Raw genomic sequence first — 22702 nt, 5'->3', positions numbered from 1 at the left:
AGGGGGGGGATTACGAGGATAGAGATGAGATTACGCACGGTGAATTCCCGAACTACGTTATATTTAATATTTTTCTATTTTTTGTTATCTTCTTATTTTTTTTTTTTTTTTTTCTTGTATTATTTTCACTTTGAGACAAAGTTTAGCGAGAGTCGTCGAGCAGCAAGTTTGCCATCGTAATGGAACTGTTGAACAAACTTGCTAATCTCACCAGACAAGAAAAATAAATAAACAAATAAACAAATAAAACGTCCGTAAAAGATGCGCCTAATACACGCTTTCGAAACGGAAAGAGAAGTAAATTTTGTCGATGGACGAAAGAAATGTGTATAATTTATAAGAGATTTTGTTTGGAATGCGTGAAAATTTCCTAAAAATTGTATGATATATGAGAGTAATGAAAGTTGTTTTCGCGGATTAAGGATTACCATTTTTTTTTTTTTTTTTCTCTTTATCTTCACATCGACGATTAGAGAGGCCGGTGATTCGAAATCGATACTTTTTGTTAATTTGATTGTTACCAGATAGTTTCACATTGAATATTAAAGAAATTAATATACACGCAAGCTGCAATAATTATAAACGAAAGGTGAAAAATTCCCGTAAATTGATTCAATTTCATTCTACGGTTGCTCGTTTTATTCCGATGATAATTAATATCGCTGCAACGTTGTCAAATTACACATTTCGCAATGCCGGTGTGTGGAATCGAGGAAAAAAAAAAAAATATTTGTTTTCATATTATCACACAAAACTTCGCAGATCACAATTGTGTAAATAATTTGTTAAATCCTGAACGTGCGACGATAATTTCTTTGCACATGTACGATAAAATTGTTGAAAAACAAAAAAACAAAGAAACATTGAATTTCGTCTCTCTAATATTCCTAATCTTCGCGATGTATAGAAAAGCAAAGAAAGAATTCTCGAGCAACAAAATTAGTCGAGATGTTAAAAGAGCAACGAAGACATTTCGGCCTGATTGAATTGCGGTGAGAAAGAGATGCGGGTGTGAAGCTGATCGTGAGCTTTTTGCGTCTAGTCGAGCTTACGCGGGGCCGCAGCTTGGCTTACACAGTGTGGAAAATTGTGAGAGAGAAGGGGAGGCGATTGCCGAGGCACGTGCGAATCGCTTTTCTAACTATACGAAACGTTAAATACGCTATAGAAATCCATGTCAGCCTATGTTCAAGGGTGAGGAAGGGTGGGAGGAAGAGTTTCGAGTTGGCGCAGCTTTTGCTCGACGTCTGTAAGGGCGAGGGATGAAAAGCTCGCTTCTCACGCCGCTTCCTTAACTTTCCGCAACTAAGTTTCTCATATCTTCTCGACCTGCGCGATATTCGCGTATATAAGTCGTCTTCGTCCTCGTCGTCTGCTTCGTCGTCGTCGTCGTCGTCGTCGTCGTCTCGGTTATAGTTGAACGAAACACAATAAATTGTCACCTGACACGAGGAGACGAGGAGTTCTTGTGCCTGAGGTGTAGTAGAAACTCCTCGAGAGAGAGAGAGAGAGAGAGAGAGAGAGAGAGCAGAGAGAACAACGCGGGGATGAACGTGTAACTACTAACTACTAACTATATCCTTTTCAGGGGGGTGTTTCAAAGCCCGGTTGACGTTGCAACGTTACGTTTCGCGTTTTGTTGTTTATGCTCATTATCGCAGCGAGAGGTATTTCCGGTTGCGGCGATTAAAAGGGATCGGTGGTAGTTGGCGGCGTGAAAAAATTGCTATTTTAAACAATTTCTTTTTTTTTTTTTGCTCTCTGTAGCTTATAATGCATTTTATCAAATGAATAATGCAAAGTTGTCGTACAATGTTTTCACTTTAACCGACAATAATATTGAAATTTATTGTAGAATGAGTTAGCGCTATATTTGTTGAAAAAGTTCCACAAGTAGTGCTTTGCGACGATCATCGTGACCTTTGACTAGTTTATCGAAAATCAAGGACAAAAAAAAAAAAAAAAATTTTAATGACCGACAAACACTTTCCTTCTCAGGGTGATGAAAAGTATCGCGAGAAAATTGTTTTACCGATTTGTTTTTTTTTTTTTTTTCTATATATACATCCACGTACGTCATAAGAGAAAAATTTGTTATAAACAAAAATCTACAATAATACTGTTGTCATGATTTTTGTTTGTGGTCACTTGTACTATGTCTTCTTATCACTGTGGGGTGTAATTTGATGCTGGTGTAAGAATAAATTCATGTTACAAGGAAGTCGAGTAATTGAAAAAATACAGTATAGTAAAGAAGCAGATTTGATGCGCAAATAAGTAGAAAAAATGTAGTATTAACAATTGTAATAATATTAAATATTTATCCGTGCCAGAGTTTCTTGTAACTTCAGTAATATTTAAACCGTTGTTGCATAAACAATATCTATTTGATTCGAATTTTTTCGGTAACTATATGACAAATAAATTCACTTCAGTAGCACACTTTGCATCATTATTTAATTGTTCAATAAATTCTTGACAATTTTTTATCCTTCTATTATTCCACATCAACTTATTCTCGACTGTGTACAATCAATTTCTTGATAATCCTTAGATGCTTGATTCACTTCTAGACTATGTCTATTATACGCGAATTTGACTTGCAAAATAGTTTACTTTTTATTTTTCTTTTCATTTCTACATCCGCTTTCGACCGATGGGATATAATTTATACCCTTGAAAATGCCAAGGCAACCGGTTTTCCCGATGGGAATGTAAATTCCTCTCTCGTTCCCATCTGCAACTGCAGCATACTTCAGCAGTTATTCATATTCTACGCTTAATCTGCAACGAAATTGAAAAGCAGCAGGAAAAAAGAAAAGATCTGGATAGAAGAAGAAGAAGAAGAACAGTTGAAGAAGAAAAGAGACGGGAAAAAAGTGTGGAAGAAAAATTTTTCCCGCTTATATCTGTACATATGTATACATATATCCATCCATACATGCATACATACATACATGTATATATGTATATGTATATATCAAGTTCGAAAGTAGGATTACCCTCTACAGAAAGATCAATCTGGACGTAGAATCCAGTCGTAAAAATTGTAGAGCAAAAGTTGAAGGTGGGTGGGGGCGGAAATAAAAAAAGAAGAAAATGTCTGGGAAAACTTTGTCGCTGCAGTTATTCCAACGTATGTTTTTCCGTTTACATTCTCAAGCTGCATCATCAGTTCTGCTCCTACTCACTCTTTGACTTTAAGCGGTGCAGTTTCCTGTTCTTTAATCGGTACCCTTTTCATTTCTCTGTTACAGATTGACGTTGATTTGATTCGGTGCGGCGAGCGAACTTTGCTCTGCATACGGAAATAAGAGAAATCGCTGATATTACAGGTAAGCGGAAAATGAAAGAAAAATGTTGGATTGAAGTTAGCAATTTAACCGGTTGTTAGTAACGTTCAGAGCATAAAATTCTTAGTTCACAATTTTATATTGACTTTGAAGTGATCAAGTTTTTAAAAATGTCGGTATGTTTTGCTTTGTTGTCGCTTACTGGATTACGGAAATTTAAAAAATTGTGAAATAGGATTTTTCAAAAACGTCAATCATTACGATAACGTTACCAATTTTAGTCTCGTAGAAAAATGAAGTAAAGTTACGAGTATTTATGGAATTGAAGAATTCGAAATACCTGCTATTCTGACTTTCGTTTGTCAGCTTTCGAATTTTTTCATGCCGCTTTGTGGTTTTTCTGATGTGTACTCGAAATGTAAATCCCACCATTTCAATGCTTCTCATTTAACACAACTGAGACGACGTTTCCAACCCATTGCCTGTCACAAATGTACGCCAGGTTCCAAATCTTCACTCGCAATTTTTTTATTTTCAAATTAAAAACGCGAAGACAATTTTTCCTGCGAATTTTACAAACTATCGTCGTTGTAGTTTAGTTATTTTTATCCGGTATTTATATCGAGTGACCGTCGCGAAGAAGCGAAGGTGATATCGGCCCTTACCGGGTCAAAGGTCGCAAAAGTATAAGAAAAAGAAAAAGAGAATCTATAGGCGAAGGGGGCAAAGCTGCTGAAGTTCGGCGTCGTCGTCTTTGCCGAAAGATAGCCTCGAGCCAATTTCAACGAGCGAATTGACTCTCGGAGAGAAAAAGAGAAGAATTATGGGTAATATGAAGGTGGTACGGAGCCAAGGCTCCCAGCTATCGTGGCTGCTCCTACTATCTCCCACACCTTTTGTATATATATATATATTATTATTATATATATACACTCAGGTACCTTATTTATATCCTATACTCTCGGCCACTCTTTTTCCCTCTTTCTCTCTCTCTCCGCACGCTGAAAAATCCCTAAATCCTGATACAGAATCTCTTAGTAGTAATCCGGCGTGATAGGTACAGCTCTGCAAGCCAGATGCTTTAACGGCGCATGGCAGCGTGTGGTAGTACTGTTGTGAGTGTCGCATAAACCGACACACACGAAGTAGACGCGCACAGATTCCCTTACCGATATTGTTACCGGCACTTAGCCAAGACGCAAACCACTTTCTAGAATACCCTGACGGTGGGGATATCCCCACTTGGCTAAGTGTCGGTAACGATGTCGGTAAGGGAATCTGTGTCCAGTGCCAGCTGTGTGTATCTAGTAATGACGGTAAAATTTTCAAAATCAAGAGCACATTAACGTTTGAAAGGGAGAAAGTGAACAACCAAACCCGCATGCGATTCTTTGTTTTTTTAGTCTTTTTTTTCATCACCCAAGCGTCGAAGCGTTGCGATCATCGTTGATTGATTATAACTACACGATATTCGTTGAAAACAGAGTGGACGGCTTGCAAAAAAAAAAAAAAGAAAATTCATACATAAATATTCACGTACAGTGTTTATACAGGTATGTATAAACGGCCAGTCTGCATATGCGCGTATATTATATTTTGTCTATGCAGGTCAGTATTGCCGAATGCCGGATTTCGGATTTCCTCTCAATATTGATATCTGTCGGGTGATACCGGGTGCAGTAAATCTCGTTTAGATATTATCGTAGCGATGTCGCGTCGCTACAAACACATGGCTTCCGTGCAATGCGGTAACAACGAGAATTCTATTTTCATGACACTTCATATGTACACATACACTAGGGTCTTTCAGAAAAAAATAATTTGCGATTCACCGCCATGGCAATCCCTAAAAAAAAAATCCCTAAATCTTTGATCAGATTGAAAGAAAGTTTTTGTCGAAAGACGAGCGTTCTACGTTATGTACATATATATGTATGTATATATCCGTGCGAAAAATAAGTACTTTATTTTATACAAAAAATGTATGTAAATTTACATGTATACCTAGGTATACGTATCGCACAATGTGTGCATTGTGCTGTACCCAGGTTGCAGTTCGAGTTTTACCGTTGAAATGCAGGAATGTGTAGCATTGTACTATATTTTACAACAGCATCTGGTTTTCATGGGGCGACGAGTGCAGAGGACCAGATGGATGCATCCGTGTGTTTGCAACGCACGACTATAGATGATATATTCTTGCATCATGCCGCACAGGCATGCACAGCTCTGCGTATCTTTGCCTGCAATCTTCGTATTATTATACCTACCACACGCGTGTTAAATTCACGTTACGTTTATCGTTGTACGAATTTTATACACGGATTCAATTATTCACTTACATCCAATATTTATTCATACACTGAGAGAAATTTTTATTTCCGGTTACCGCTCAGTCCTTAACTATTTTCATCTTTTACCACAATCGAAAAATATAGTTCCAGGTAGAAAATGAAAATTAGTTTTCTAGCTGTTATCGGAAAGTCTGGTATCCGTTACTATTCTTTCTCATTACGATCGCCGTTGCTATATTTTCTTGCAACTGGTGCGAAAATTTAATGCTCGCGCAACGATAAATTGACGTTAAAGCCTTGTTTAGCTAAAAAAGTGAAGTAAACCGAAAAAACTGATTATGCGTTGCAATAACCAAAAAAGGATCGACGATAGCGCAAAATGGTTAGGCGTACCACGTTTTCCGTAATCCCAGAAATTTTCAAACAGTTTTTTGTAACGATACCTGCTTTACTGAATTCTTCTAGTTACCGTAGCAAATGAAATTTTTCTCAGTGTAGCATTGTTCGAGCTTTCGAAGACACTTTAAAAATAACGGGAGGAAAACAGTTCGCAAGTTTTAATTACAATATATAACTAAGCGAAGTTTCGTGCGAATTTCTTCATTATTTTTGAAATCTGTAATTACGTTAGATTGGTTTTACATAAGCAGCTGTATTTAGCCAGCGTATCGTAACGATCAATTATTATCATGTATAGGTACGTTTTCAAATTTTTTACTCAGATTGAGAACTCTTTTCTTGTTACGAAAATTCAATTCATTATTACAATAAAAATTTTTCCTGAAAAACCAATACATCAACAATTGGTTCGTTGCGTATAACGGAATAAAAAGGAAAAAAACGAAACGACAGAATTTTGAACCGCGTATAGATATCAGTCAAATAAGTCAAATGGCAAATGAATTAATTCGATTTCTCGGTCCTTGCGTTATGAAATAATTTTCTCTAATCTTGTAGGCGGAGAAGTAATGAAAAAGAGAAGAATGAAATTAAAAGCGTGATTATCAACTGGGTTATTCAAAACCCGTGAAACGCGTTCACTATTTATTTACACAACAGCAGACTACGTAAAACTGTTCGGTATACATTCACGTGTACGTACGTATGTATACATGAGGGTTCATTCGACAATTTTAAACTGCACAAATCACACGATTCACAGGATTTGTATTCTCTTCTACGATATGAAACCCAGATATAACGATTTATTGTCAAATGTTTGCGGCTGTGGATGGACAATATTTTTGACAATTTTATCGAACGGTATCGAAAAAGTAAAAAGAATTATCTAATGTGTTGTTTATACAATGACAATTTCGATTCGTTTACCTTTTTTTTGTTTTTTCACTCACTTCTCTTCCGTTTTTTTTTTTTCTTTTTATTGCTTTCTTCGAGTACGTTTGCGACTCTTTCTCTCTCTCTCTCTTTCTCTTTCTCTCAATTTGCGGATGACTGCAGAATCACAACGTGTACAAAACGGCGCAATATTTCTTCTATGCCATTTCACATGTATGGCAGCTCGGTGACGAGAGATAAAACATTTATGCTACAGATCGCAAAGCATTGGGCGAAATCTCACCGAATTTATTCATTCTCAAACATTGCGCGAATTTTTTCATTTTTTTTTTTTTTTTTCCTACAAGGCAATTTATCAAGAACGCGTGTATATATAGGCATCAGGATAACGTGTATTGTATAAATTTAAAAAAGAATGAAACATAGAAAAACATTTACGAGACGATAAATTTTCTCAATGTCACCTCGAAATTCGTTCGAAATGTTTCAATTTCCAATATTTTTCACCGATTATTGGTGAAAATGTTTTGCTTTGAAATTCCTCTTTTTTTTTTCTTCAACTATCTTATCGCGCTGTTTAAAAATCACAGTCTAGTATATTTTTTCATTTCTCCCTCTCTCTCTCTCTCTCTTATTCATCTTTCATCGACGAACATTCAAAAAATTTGCGAGTATGCAGTCGCAATTCGCGTTCTCTACAACAAGTGTAGGGAAAACTTTAGTCGTTGCGGTGTTTTAAGGTTATTTATTTTTTCTTTACATTTTTTTTTTTATGTCCCCCCCCCCCCTCTTAATTCGAGTCTACCGAATACGCCAACATCGAGCATTATACTCATACGAGTAATTGCTACGATGGTGCAGCAGCAGCAGCAGCAGCGCGAGTTTTTCATGCAGCAGCGAAACGATTCTCCCATTCTCACAGCTAATTAGTCCGCGAAGTTTTGAATGGCTGCGTGGATAGCGGTACAAATTTACTAATAGAAGTTGGGAACGTTCGCGAGTTGAACCTGCACCGACTCCAAAATAAACCTGGAAATGGAAATGGAAATGGAAATGGTAATGGAAAGGGTAAGGAAAAGGAAAAGGGACGGAGGCTTTTCCACTTCGAAGGGGTGAAAACTCTCTGAATTCACCGAGGCTTATTAGAGAGCTTCCGCCATCTGGTTACTGAATGTACTCGTTGTTCCGTGATTCATTTCGCAATATCGCACTAGAATCTGTGCAACATCCATCCACCCAAAGCGTATATAACGAAAAAAACTGACCTATCGAATCTATGGTCTTGAAGCGATTTATTTACTGAGAAAAAAACAATTCTCCCGTTTGGAAAAAGGCTTTGGCTCAATTTCAAAAGGTTTCGCTGACCATTCGAAATTTCATTTTTAAGTAACGCGAAAAAAAAAATTTTTTTCTTCATTAAAAATGCTGTAACTATTGTACCGTTTGAATTAAAAAAAATTTCCAATCATATTCTTGCAGGGCATTAAATTCTCTAAAAAAAGACAATGGGGTTGATTTTTTAGACTCCAAATTCGTATAATTACGGGCCGTGAAAGTCGAAGAAAAGCGGAAACATGCAATAAAAACTAGGAGGTTCTATTTGAACAACAAAAACTGGGCATCAATGGACCCAGCAAAAACGTCGGACCTAAAAACTGGAATGCTCGTCCGATGCTCTTTATCATATACAACAAATTTGGCCCGCAATATTGTTAAATTCAATGTTTCACTTTCGATGTATTTGAACAAATTTCAAAAAATGGGACACGCTATGTATCTAGGTACGCACTATTTTCGCATACTGTCGGAATATGCTGCGAGGATTTGCAGCGTGGGATGTCGATGTAAAGTAAAAACGACAAAAAAAAAATAAAAATCTAAAGCACACATTCATTTCGCGAAAATATAACTGTTTTCTTCACATAGCCTTCAATGTCAATAACGCCAGAAATCATTCCGCATGCCTGTACGAGTTTTTTTTAAAAATTTTTTTTTTATTTTTTTTTCGTTGCTTTTTTTTATTTTCATCAATTTGTCGATATTATATGTATGTTGGAAATCTTTTTTTTTTTTTCCCCACGTATTCTTTGCCTCGGGGAATCGTCCCGGCATGGCACACGGACTTTGCTTTCCGTTTATCATTTTTCTTTCTCTTTTCGCTACTCGATTAAATTTACTCTTGGCAGCCGGCGGCCGTCCGCATGGCTCGTTTTTTGCGGGACTAACCTGGTTATAATGCAGGTGCTCGAGATTCCGGTGATCAGAATTCAACGTGGCCGAGGTTTTCTCGGGTTCGTTGACCCCGTCTGGACGGGTAACTCGCTACGAGCCAAGCGTGAGATTAAGCCGAAACTTTTTTAACTACTCAAGTCATATACCGTCCCAATCTCTGTCTGTTCAATCTTCCTTTTTTTTTCTCTTTTCTCCATCGCTATATCATTTTTTCATTTCGGTAGGTCTTCTTTCTTTCTCATCCTTCTTCGCTCTCTCACTACGCGCAAATTTTGCAAGCAACCGCCCGGCGAACCGGATTATGCAACCGCTAATTACCCGTAGTACCTACGTATTACGCATATATTACAGGTATTATAACTGTCCGTGTGATGTGTGTAATTAAATCGATCCAAATATACTTTCAACCTGTCTATATGTGAGTCACGTAACGTTTACCTAATCAGTTAAACTCATTCTCTGCACAAAAAAAAAAAAAATTTAATCGTTTTCAGTTATGTGTTTTATAAAACTCAAAAATTGAAGAAGGCTATGAATTGAACAAAAAAAAATAAATAAATAAAACGAAATAAAATCGCGAATGTGTATCGTAAATTTGAAAGAATGGTGTGTGAAAAAGAAAGTAATGGATCAAAACGAGTTTAATCAGAGGCGAATTGTCGAATGCAAGCTTTACATATAAGGAGGCTAATTGACCAAAGATCGATGATTTTTCAAAATTATAGTATTTTTGGAGTAAGGTTTAATCAATTGAAACGTAATTAGAATTATAGAATCAAACGGATATTTTCATTCTTATTAACTATAATATATAACCCAGCAAGTGTATTGATTTCATAAGATAATCTTTTCAAATCAAAGAAATTCCTTCAAAAAAGATACACTCGCATAAAACGAATATAGCTGAGTATTTTTGCATTTCGCGTTATCAAACAAAAGAAAAACAAAGAAGCTTTATTTTACTATGAACAAATTTTTACTTCAGATTTAACGAAGAGATTGGAAAGAAAAAAAATTTATCCCTTTCCTCTACACGATAATTTTTTTTTTTTTTCCGAGCGTATCTTGCTGCAAATCTACTAAACAATGTCGATCCTTGGCCAAAACGAACCTTGTACTCAAACTTCGAAAGTCTTCAAGGCGTTGTTCGAGTTTCTGTCACGGTGAAACGATCTCTGTCGGTCTGTATTTCACTCGCGTTGTCAACGTGGATTTTTCACAAAGTTCCGTAATTTTCGGATACCTGCAGCAGTACATCCTTACAGTCGAAACTTGTCCAAGTGGTTGCAGTTTTGTACGTACCATGGAGTTCGTATTTACACGAAAGCTCAGGATCCAGGAAAGCACACTGATAATCCTACGTCTTGACTCGACAACCGGATCAGCCGACGATGAGACGTCGCAGTGTGGAAACGGGGGAAAAAGTTTTTTCCCGCTTTGCCGAAGTTCACCTTCCGCCTATTCTTCTGTTTCTTATTTTTATTTATTTATTTTTTTTTTTGTTTCTTTTACCACTCTTGAAACGCTGATTTCACCTCTGACTGTGAAAACAATTTTTTAATACGTAATTTTCATTCATTCGCCATGATATCAGTGTTTGAGTAAAGACTTGTAAAAGATATTCAATTTGAACTTGTGGACGGTTGAAAAAAAAAATCAAAAAAAAAAAAAATCTTGGAAAACTTATCTTCAAGTTTGTAAATCTCAAACACACGTCGGATTGTTAATTCCTTTTGATTGCAGTGGCCCCGAAAAATGCAAAATTTACAGGAACTTTGGTTCGAGAGACGTAAAATATGGATGTCAGAAATCTGCATATTCGAAGCGAGAAAAAAAATTTACCGTAAACTTCAGAGAAAATAATTTACGATCCTGGGATATTGGGAAGAGAATGAAAAATATGTATTTTTTTTTTTTTTTTCAGTAATGTAAAGTGTCAAACGTCAGGATAAATTAGTAGTTGAATTTCAGGCTCAGTTTTCATTCCTCGCATTACAATAATACCAATATTTTCGTTGTACGGGGCGGAAAAAGAACAAACTTTGGCGAAATATTTCAATTTTTGGAATTTTACTCCATCGGAACTTTAATTTTCAGAATCTTGCATTTCGGAACTTTGAGCCGTCGGGTTTCCGACTATTCGAAACCTTATTGTTTCTTCTAAGTTTGATCTCTTAATTTCAAGTTTCGCCAGCAAATAATTCGAAGTTAGACGCTCTCGGAACTTTTCGAATTCGGAACTTGAATCTTGCCTTCGTTCGACACTGCGCGTATCGTTTTACCGTTCGCTGATACGGCATACGGATAACCCTCGGCTATTCGGAAAAGCAGCTTACCCTTTGACCGCGTTATTATACAGTTTGAGCCCTAGGGAAAATTGATCTTTGATCTTCGGCCCTCCGGGCTTCTGGAAAATGCACGCGGCAGTGCGGAGGTAATTAGTGGTCACAGTGGATAATCGATCGATGTATTGATTACTGCAACGGTCAGCTCGTCCAGACTGTAAAGGAAGCCTCTCGCACTGCCAGTAGTCTGCAAACGCGTTAAAATTGCATACAGTGAGAAAAATTTCATTTTTTACAGTAAGTGGATATATTCGGTAAAACAGGTGCCGTTAAAAAAACTGTTTGAATATCGTTGGAATTAGGAAAAACGAGGTACGCCTAACCATTTTGGGCTATTGTCGATCTTTTTTTGGCAATTGCAACGCAAATCAATTTGTTCGGTTTACTCTACTTTTTTAATCAAACAAGGCTTTAACGTCGATTTATCGTTGCACGAGCATTAAATTTTCGCAACAGTTGCAAGAAAATATAGCAACAGTGATCGTAATGAGAAAGAATAGTAACGGATACAAGACTTTCCGGTAACGGCTAGATAACTAATTTTCATTTTCTACCTAGAACTATATTTTTCGATTGTGGTAAAAAATGAAAATAGTCAAGGACTGAGCGGTAACCGGAAGTAAAAATTTCTCTCAGTGTACTAGGAAGTTTCGTAGTCTCGGAGATAGTTGGAATTTCATGTCTGTCTCAATCTCTGAAAATAGAACCGGAAATTGTAAATTAAAATCGTTTGGTTTAAAGATTATTAAAAGCTTGCAGTCAATTTGTTTTTGTATAAAAATTTTATTTGGTGAAATGTATAAGGTGTAATTATGTGTAGATATATCGAAGCGACGCTTTATATTCTCGTGCTCAAGTCTAATTTATTTTTCAACGCTTTGTTATTGTGTTACCAGCGATAATATGCGACGCCGTGACTTGTCGTGGTTCACTGGAGAGAGTGAATGCGGAACGTCGAGTTCGTTTGTTATACCCTGAACAAGATAAACAAAAAAGAAAACGGTAAAAAATGGAAGAAGACAAATGGAACGAATCGCGTTGTTCGTTGTTGGGAAAATGAGAATCACACTCGTGATAGTTGAGGTGTATCATCGCGAGAGTTTTTCGGACAGTCCGACATTTTTTTTCTTTTTAAACTGTTTTTCGGATTCCACAGGTTGGAAAAAGTAATTTTTGACGAAAACTGATAATTTCCCTGTATCGCCAAAGCTGATAAAAAGTAAAAAAATTGTTTTTGGTCACATCTGTATGCATAAAACTTATTCTTACATTTTTACATTTTGTCCCCGGATGTATATCCGCATATTTTTTTGTTTGCGGTAAGAAACCTGAGTAGTTAACAAGGACTTTGAAGTAGAATTATTTTCGATTGGTAGATTTTCTCGGTGTGCATTTAACGGAAAATCACCCACCACACGAATTCCGTGCAATTAGATAGGCGAATAGAATGGTCCGCGATTTCGAATCGCCCTACAACAATTGAATACCCATTTTCCACCGTCGTGCATCATGCAATAACGTTCATTGCTAATTAACCCCGTTTTACACTCTGTGTTAAGGTTGCCCAATTAGGAATGTATTGGCCGCAAATTGCTTCCGTATCGAAATATTGTATCAACCGGAGCTGATGGAGGCGAATTCAACCAAGCCGCGTTTCTTCGACGGAGGGAAAAATGTTGGAAAAACCGCGAAATTCATTTCGATGGGAAACAACCATGATTAATAAGATTATGCAGGGAGGAAACCTTGTCAAAGGGATAAATTACCGTTTCGCTAATTTTCAATAATCCATCGCTAACTCAATTTGTTCGTAAATTAATACGAATAATTTTTTTCAAATAAATTAGAGAATAATACTGAAATTTATGAACTGTAAATTTTCATGTTCGGTAATTAATTGAAATACCGAATCAAATATCTGTTTTCGATAGGTTTGCGGAATAGCAATCTATGCATGATTATCTGTACGAAATTATTAACAATTAATTATAATTGGACATTATTATACGTATACGGATTTGTGAAATTTCAAAGGTTAAAATTTTGATACTTTTATTTGATCGTTTCAATTTTTCTTTTTTTATTTATTTTTTTTTTTCATCGCGATTCGATGACGTTACTCTTCTCTTTCGAAACCCTGATAATAATTCTTGAGCACACTTTTTTCTCTCATTACTTACAATGACAGATTTAGATCGTTGCTTCACGGCTTTTACGAGCCAAACAATAAGAATTCCGATTTTCCCCTCGCGTTTCTGGCAAAATGAAAAAAAAAAAGAAAAGAAGAAAAAAAAAAAAAAATTGCCAGTTCTGGGACTTAATTATTTTTCGTTAATCACCACCCGGCGCCCGGTTGAACACAGTGATTTACTCTTCACCGCGGAAGCAGTCGGCTCGGGTTGTGGCGATTTAAAAAAAAGCGTGACAACTGACAATGAACCTTTTTCTCTCTTTCTCTCTTTCTCTCTGTTTCCCTCACCCTTCGTCTCTCTTGTGGACGATCGATTTTAAGGAAATACGGGGTTGAAATACGCACACCCTGCAATTATCAACACTGGCTACAAAAACGTTTACCTGTAGCGCCGGGCGAAAAGGGGATGGAAATTGAAAATAGAAGAATCGGATGTTTGAAGATGTATTTACAGAAATTATTTTTATAATAGTTTACGTGCACTGAGAGAAATTTTTACTTATATTTTTGTGGAAAACTATCGAAAGAGATTTTCATTTTTTCAAAAGTCAATTCGATATTCCTATTCTCTTTCTGTTTCTCCATCATTTTCATTATCGTTGCAATATTGTTGCGCATTTGTAGAAAATAATCTCTTGGATTAAAATGAGCCCATTGCAGATTGAAAAGGAACGAATCAATGAGATATTTAACCGTTCAAAAGCGATTCGAATCGAATTAGCATCGATTCGTAAACTTTTGACTGTAATTTCGTTACTTTCTATTTTCATATTTTTAAACAAATCTTCGTCAACGGCGAATATAATAACTTGATAGATTCTCGACGTACGGTTGAATCTGGTAATAAAATCAAAATAAAAATAGTATCAATTTCTATCCGACAAAAACCTCTCGAGTAAAACGTTGCCGTTCGATTTCTCCTTTTACCATTTCTACGTTTTTCTTATTTCTTTTCTTTTTTTTTTTTCTTCTTCTCGGTACTTGCGGGAAATAGGAGATCCGTGTCGACTCCGAAGTGGGGGGATCAGACCTTAGCCGAAAGTTTAGTTGTTCGTTTTTTATCTAGGCGTGATCGACGAGCCTGGAATATTTCACGCGTCGAGCACGTTCTCAATATCGTTGCGGTGATACGTATTATATAAGTAAACTCTATCCCTCCATCTTATCCCAAACACTCACCGTTGAACTCTGAATTTTTAAAATCCACCCCGCGAAAAACGAAACTTTACAACCCCTCGGTGCGCAGCCGTTCATATACTCGGTATCAAATTCGAAAAGTGGTTTCCATCCCTCCACGTTGCCGGAATCGCCCCGATTTGATACATATGTGGATTACGCAAGATGGGGAAACCCCGTTACACCATTATGGTCAGCTATCGGTGAGCGTCTGACGATGAAAAGAGGCTGAGGCGATCCTCGTTAAAATTCTATACGCGAAATAGTTCACGACCCCATAAATCAATGAGCTTTTTCTCCCCGCGCGGAAGAAGGTTCGTTCGTTTCTTTTTTTTTTCTTTCTTTTTTCTTTTTCTTCTCTTTTTTTTACCCCATCGTTCGTTCTTTGGTTTCTTGCGAATACTTCTTCAACTTTCTTCTTATATTATATCTGTTGTACATTTTTTAGGGTGGGGTTGAAGTTCCGAATTTGAAAAGTTGCGAAAGCGCGTTATTCCTAATCATTTGGTGGAGAAGCTTGAAGTGAGGAAATCAAACTTCGGAGAAACAACGAAGTTTCGAATGGGCGGAAACCCCACGGCTCAAAGTTCCGAAAATACAAATTACGACAGAGCAAAGTTCCGGAAAGTAATGTTCCGGCAAAGCGGAATTTTGAAAAATAAAGGTTCGATAGAGTAGAATTTCCGAAGTTAAAATATACTCACACGGCGTAGCTTACTCAACGAGTGGATTTAAAAAATCGGAAAAACCGAAAATCGGAATTAACAGGTTTCCGAACGTAAAAATATCGAAAATTCGAAACAATGAAAGATCAAAGTGGTGAAATTTCACCAAGACAAAATTCACAGAACCGAAAATCTTGGATCATTCGGAATTTCGATCTTTCACATTTTAAAATTTCCTCAGCTTCGCACTTTTGGTACTTTGGCTTGTCCGAGTGACAATGCCCTTTCGGCATTTTGTCCTTTCGGAACTTTGAGCTTCGGGTTTCGGATCATTCGAAGCTTTGACGTTTCGTCGAGGTTTGATTTCTGTACTTCAGCTATCGCTAGCAAAAAATTCGGAACTTGGCGCTTTAGAAACTTTTCAAATTCGGAATTTTAACCCCGCCCTCATTTTTTACCCACCGTTGAAATATTTTCACAGTATTTTCAGCTTCTCAATTACCCAAAGATGCATTTATTTTATCACTCGCGTGTTTCATCGTTATTCAGGGTTTCGTTTTATCAGGATGGATGAAATTATTTTCACTTCTGAAAATTTTCATTTCTACATACCTTTTTTGCATTATAGGTATCGTATATTTTACTCTGACAGAAATTTTCATTTCCGGTTACCGCTCAGTCCTTAATTATTTTCATTTTTTATCACATTCGAAAAATATAGTTCTAGGTAGAAAATGAAAATTAGTTTTCTACCTGTTACCGGAAAGTCCGGTATCCGTTACTATTTTTTCTCATTACGATCACTGTTGCTATATTTTCTTGCAACTGTTGTGAAAAATTAATGCTCGTGCAACGATAAATTGACGTTAAAGCCTCGTTTAACTAAAAAAGTAGTGTAAACCTCAGAAACTGATTTTGCGTCGCAGTAACCGAAAAATCGATCGACGATAGCGCAAAATGGTTTTGTGTACCTCGTTTTTCGCAATTCCAACAATATTCAAACAGTGTTTTCAACGATACCTGCTTTACTCAATTCTTCTACTCACTGTAGCAAATGAAATTTTTCTCAGTGTACAAATCCATTTCGTTTCTCCATTTAACTTTTTTCTTTGCCTCATCTTTCACACCGATACCGTCACGCTGTAGATCATGCACGCTAGGTTATATTGCCTGGACCGATAAATAATCTCCTTTCTTTACGGTATAAACAACAAAGTCTGAATTTATTCCCGCGTGCATGTGTGTACATATGTATAAATGTGCGTTCGTATGTATTCACGCTTTGTACGTACATCCGTGAGCTTGCGGGGGCTTACTTTGCGGACCCCGACGTGCAGTGCAGCCACACACTCGCACACACACAGACACACAGGCACGCATGTGAAAACGGGCAGTACAACGATGTGAATTATGCTTTTGCCAATATAAATCGCAGGCTGCCCTCCCTTTCCCCTCCCATTCTCTCTACTCCTCGAAGAATTTAATGCGTTTTATTTTCCTTCGCACCCCGGCGAATGGGGGAAAAATAAAGGAGGAAGGAAAGGTAGAGGGAGCATAAGCCGCTTATAGGTATAGTCACTTCAATTTTCTTCGTAACTCGCTGCTGGCCTCTGGTAAAGTTTATATGTGTATAATATACAGCTGCAAGCGGCTGAGAAAATGAAGATATGCGAGAGCTTGCGGAAAATTCACTCCTCAAAAATTTTACATCTTACAATGTATTGTGAGCTTTTTCAAAAAAATTTTCAACCATCCATTTTCCCATTATCGTATGATGAAAAGTGCATCTCGTACGTATATCATACGTATTCCATTGGGGAGTAGCATTGTTATTCGTTTTTCACGTTTGAGAGCACGTCAAAAATAAAACTAGCGCAAGTATATAACAATATCGCAATTATCGATAATCGTTAATTCGTGCTGTTTGGAATGTGAAAAAGAGAAAATAGGAAAGTAAAAAGTAATAAACTGCAGCATCGCGTTCCGTCATTTTCAACTGTAGAGGATTCAAGGTTTCCACTCTCATGGGGAAAAGAATAGTTGTAAATATGGGGAATTCCATGCTAATCCGACCAACGACTGATCTTCACTATTTTTAATCGTGTTCAAAAATTTTTCTGCAATCGTCCCAACTCTTAACACAGTACCTTGGCCTTTTTCAGATATCTTATTCAAATGGTTAATTGTTTATGAACATTGAGAGTGATTTTGAACAGGACCTTTTTGAAAATTCTTATGAAATTGTAAAAAACTGTATTTTCTTTACAGAACATTTCAAGACTGGGCCGATGATGGGCCGATTTTCTTCTCAACTTTTCTTTTTAGATCTTGGTTTTTTTTTTTTTTTTTTTTTTTTTCAAATAGAAACCGCTGTTTCAGAGAATTTTTTGACAACCTTAAAGAAGGTCCTTTTCAAAATCACTTATCAATGTTCGTAAAAAATCGAGTTGTCGAGTAAAAAAAAATTGGAAAAATTTCAGCTCACTCTTTCAGAGTTGGAACAATTGCGGAAAAAAATTTAAACAACATCAGAAATGACGAGGGTCAGACGTTGGTCGGGTTTGCATGGAATTCCCCGTACACGAGAGGTTTCATTTTGTCATGAGAATATAGAATTTAATTCCTGCAATAATTTCTGTACGAATGGTGGATGGTAACCTACAGTCTGACACACGTTACACCCGTATTAATATTAATACTAGCGGATGACCGAAAATTTGTCATAAACCGTTCGCCTCTGGATTCACGTGCGAACATCGCGAAACGATATAAATATACATGGTTATATAACATACGATATACATACGCATATACACATTAAAATGCATAGATATACGCGAATATACGGGGCTTACAGATCTCGCAATTCTGCAGAGGCACGTTTGACACATTTTGCAGTATTGAATAAGCTCGAGCTGGAAATCACACGGCTTCTGCCAATATCCCCGAGATTTCTCATTCCCTCCACCCCCTCACCCCTTAACTCCGCGATCTCTCGCGTGAAATTTTTATTTCAGAGGAAAGAGTAATTTGCCATCGTGACGTTCTTCTCTCTCTCTCTCTCTCTCGATGCTATTCTGCTTCTCGCGCAATCGGCAAATAACGGATGAACGAATGCGTTGAATTGACCAGGTGAAATTATACTTTTCTCTATGCGCAAGGCGTTCCACGCCAACTCGACAAATGACGTTCCTACGCCATTTTTGACTTCGTTCATAATATTTTCTACAATTGTCTCTGAAACTGTTCATTTTTTTGTTTTTTTTTTATAAATTTTCAAAAGTCAATACAGACAAAACGACATGTTTGAAAATTTCTAAAATATCAGCTAAAATTCTTTGATCAGTGACGATTGTTTTAGATCTAATATGGAGGTGAAAGCTGTCTGTTTAATAATTATATTTGACTAATTTCAATATGAGAAAAAAAAAAAAAAAATTGAAAATTATTTTTGATCATTTAGCGCCAAGCGGATGATTATACGTGCACAAATATTAACGATTACCGATAAAACAATCAAATTAAGCAAATTTAGAAATTTTTACTTATTCGAATACTTCAAAACTGTTCTTCTGTTTTGATCATTGAGACTTTTATTTAAAAAAAATCACTCTTCGCGAAAGAAACTTTTGAAACAACTCAGGAGTCAGAGTTAGGAAAATCGTATGATAAATTATAAACGAAATCAAAAATAGCGAGGGAGAACAATCATTTGTCGCGTTGGCGTGGAATACTTAATATACGAGCATTAGAAATAATATATTTTAATATCGCTGTTGGAAAATAAATTGTGCCGATAACGTAACGCCAATATAAAATTCGTGTGACCTCCTCCTTTTCCATTTAGCAAATCTGCAGGAAATGCTTCCGCATACCTTACAGGTATAATATATAATATCGATAATAATTAAAATCCACCGATGATATTTCAATCTAACGCAGCAGCAGCAACACTCGGTGCTGACGTCGATTAATGTCTTTATTATTTACAAAATGTTCAAATTTCTGGAAAAAAAAATAAATAAAATAAGGATGAAAGAAAAAAAAAACAAACGCAACTTGAACTCGAATTGACGATTCTTACCTGGTAATTGTTGTAAATTTTTGATTTTTTTTTTTCTTTTTTCTGTTACTTATCACGTTTTCTCGATAAACGAAAAATCGGGAATTCTGTTGAAGAACTTTACGGTATAAAACATCATAGCATAGATAAAGACATTAATTACGGGTGGGGGGGGGGGGGGGATTCTTATTCTTATAAGAAGGAAAGTGAAGGTGATCGAAATTTTCCGACCGTTCAAAAGTTTTTATTCACTAGTTGAAACATCTTACCAAGTTAAAAGTTAGACAGCGGAGTCGAAAATAGAGATAGCCAAATTTTCCGAGCAGCGTTTTCAACGGGACAAATACACCGTAATTTTTTTTTTTTTTTTCTCTTCTCGGACCTGGTACGAACTTTTGATTAAAAACCTTGAAAATTCTTATGAGAAAAAGTAACGTTTTTTCTAGGGGTGGGTAAAAATGTGTAGAGGACAAGAAAATATGAAAAAGTTTTTAAACGTTATCTGGAACTAACTTGAGGCTTGCTATCATCGATATTCGATTCCACTCTTCTCAAGGACAGGTCTAATATGTATATTAAAGGAAGGCGATGAAGTTGTTGCTCTCTTCCATTGTTCCGAAAAGTTGCTAAGGAAACGAGAAGCAGTCTAGAAGCAGAATCTTGTAGATGAAACAGACGTGTCTTTTTTAAATTGAATGTCGTATCTCCTTAAAAGTTTGTCAATCAAAGTACGGAATTTTCCTTGTTAAATAAAAGGGTTCAATAACACGCGTCCTACACGCAAAACACTGCAAAGTTCGCGAGTCATAATTGGCCATTCTCCGACGTATATGCGTTTACATCCCTGTGTGTGTGTGTGTGTGTATGTGTGTGTGTGTGTGCGGCGATATAACGTACAACGAACTTTGCTGACAATAAATCTGATAGGAAATTTCGGCATCAACTCTCCCGTGTAGGGGTTGTTTTTGCAACCCTTGTGAAAGCTGCTGGTAGAGAAAGGACGCGAAGGGTGTCTTTCATAAGTAAAGTTGCGCGTTCCGTTATCGGGGGAAGGGGGGGGAGGGAGGCTCATCGCAGCGTTGAAATGTTCCGCAAATCCCGAACAATGGCTCGACGTCGTCTCCGCGGCTTCGTCGTCGTCGTCGTCGTCGTCGTCGTCGTAGAATCTCTCTTCCCTAAACCGCGAAGAAGCCTCGGGGGTGACGTTAACGTCTCAGCTGCCGGCTGGCATCGACCAACCTCCCCCCCTCTTTCGCCCCGCGCCAAATCGCTAATGACGTCTATTTATCTCAACCCGTTTGTCACACCCGGTGCCACAGCAGCTACTACCGGCAACCATCCCCTCGATTTTCGCGGGGGCGTGTTGATCGCTCAGGTGCACGTCGTCATCGACGCCCACGAGTTTTCGGTGGTGGGGATGAAAATTTAGGACGATAGGATAGAAATAGAGAGACGGACTCCCCGTATCGAAATATATCCGAAGAGGGGAAAATCCGTTTCGTACCTATCGAATTTCTGCGTTGTCCAAAAAGTCGAAGTATGTAACCGTCTCGGTTTGAATGATTTTGAAAAAATTTGGGGGTGAAAATTTAAGAGTATAGGAAAACGGAGCTCGCAATATCTGTAAAGACGGGAAAATATGTTTCGTATTAAAATTTTACGATGTGTAAAAAGTTGCAGTATATAATTGTGACGTAGAAACGGGTTGACCAAAGCTGTTAAAGGATCGTAATTGAACGACTGCGAATTGTTAGCAGAAGCGACACCGATACAGGCATGCGTCGTGATGCAGAGCTTTACACGTCGCACGCAATTCGGCGCAGAAACGCAACGTTCGCAGAGGCGACAAGCAACCGGCCAAGTCCCGGCTGAAAGAGACGATCATGCATTATTCAGCGACACTTTATGCCCCGTCCGGCAGAAAGAAAGGAGAGGAGAGGAGGACTGCATACCTGCAGGATGTCTGCAGAGGTGCTGGTGAAACAACGGTGCTTTGCCCGGCGTAAAAGAGAGGAGAGGAGAGGAGAGGAGAGAGCGACGTCCGTTCCTTCCCATTCCTTCTTCTTCTTCTTCTTCTTCTTCTTCTTCTTCTTCTTCTTCTTCTTCTTCTTCTTGGCCCTGTCCTCTAGGTCAGTTCGTTTCGTCGGTCCGTCGCCGACGCGACGTTGACGTATCGTTGCGAGGAGGCGATAAGAAGGTGGTTCAAAAGGCGCGGAGTGACCACCGCTCCGGTCCATTATCCGCACCTTTGTACACCCATCGATTTATTCCCTACCTTTGTCCATCTTGACGCGAACAAATGAACTCTTATAATACACAGAGACCTGCTAACCTCTGTGGTAAATTGCACATTTTGAAGGTTGTGTTTACCTCTCACACGTAACCGATACTCGTCTCTCGGCCATTTCAAAAGATGAAAAGTTTTTCACTGTTCGGCACCGAGGTGAGAAATTTTTAGTTCCGGTTTGACTATTTTCATTTTCTACCACAATCGAAAAATATAGTTCCAGGTAGAAAATGAAAATTAGTTGTCTAATTGTTACCGGAAAGTCTGGTATCCGTTACTATTCTTTCTCGTTGCGATCACTGTTGCTATATTTTCTTGCAACTGTTGCGAAAATTTAATGCTTGTGCAACGATAGATTGACGTTGAAGCCTTGATTAACTAAAAAAGTAGAGTAAACGTCAAAAACTGACTTTGCGTTGCAATTACCAAAAAAGAATCAACGATAGCGCAAAATGTTTAGGCGTACTTCGTTTTTCGTAATTCCAACAATATTCAAACAGTTTTTCCAACGATACCTGTTTTACTCAATTTTTCTAGTTACTGTAACAAATGAAATTTTTCTCATTGTATAAACGTTATCGTAACGAAACATTGGGAGAAAAATCGCTATTCTCTCAGCTTTGCGATGACTGAAGAAACTCAGATTAAGTTAGATTTCGAAATACGTATGAGTACCTATGTCTCGTTCTACCGCTGTTTACTCGATTTCAAACAATGCCAAAGACGCGAATTAACGATTTTTCCTCGTCGTAATTCGTTACGACAACGTTGCTAACTTCGACATGATAGATAATTGGTCTATTCTAAATCGTTGCGATTCCCAAAAAACAAAACAAAACTGTCTATTCGAAATTTTGAAT

At 37.4% G+C, this 22702-nt stretch overlaps 1 protein-coding gene across 3 annotated transcripts in view; it reads left to right on the top strand.

Annotated features, from left to right (window-relative positions):
- The window catches only part of Pgant9 (polypeptide N-acetylgalactosaminyltransferase 9), a 193614-nt gene that overhangs the window by 88075 nt on the left and 82837 nt on the right, over positions 1 to 22702 (top strand). For all 3 annotated transcript variants that reach the window (XM_046620484.2, XM_046620481.2, XM_046620482.2), the window contains one exon: positions 3258 to 3335. The gene's annotated coding sequence lies outside the window, so the exon portion shown is untranslated. The remainder of the gene's footprint in view (positions 1 to 3257; positions 3336 to 22702) is intronic.

The sequence above is a fragment of the Neodiprion pinetum genome, chromosome 4, assembly GCF_021155775.2.
Source record: "Neodiprion pinetum isolate iyNeoPine1 chromosome 4, iyNeoPine1.2, whole genome shotgun sequence".
NCBI lineage: Eukaryota > Metazoa > Arthropoda > Insecta > Hymenoptera > Diprionidae > Neodiprion > Neodiprion pinetum.
The sequence above is the reverse complement of the archived record's forward strand: the minus strand, read 5'-3'. Positions and strand labels throughout refer to the sequence as shown.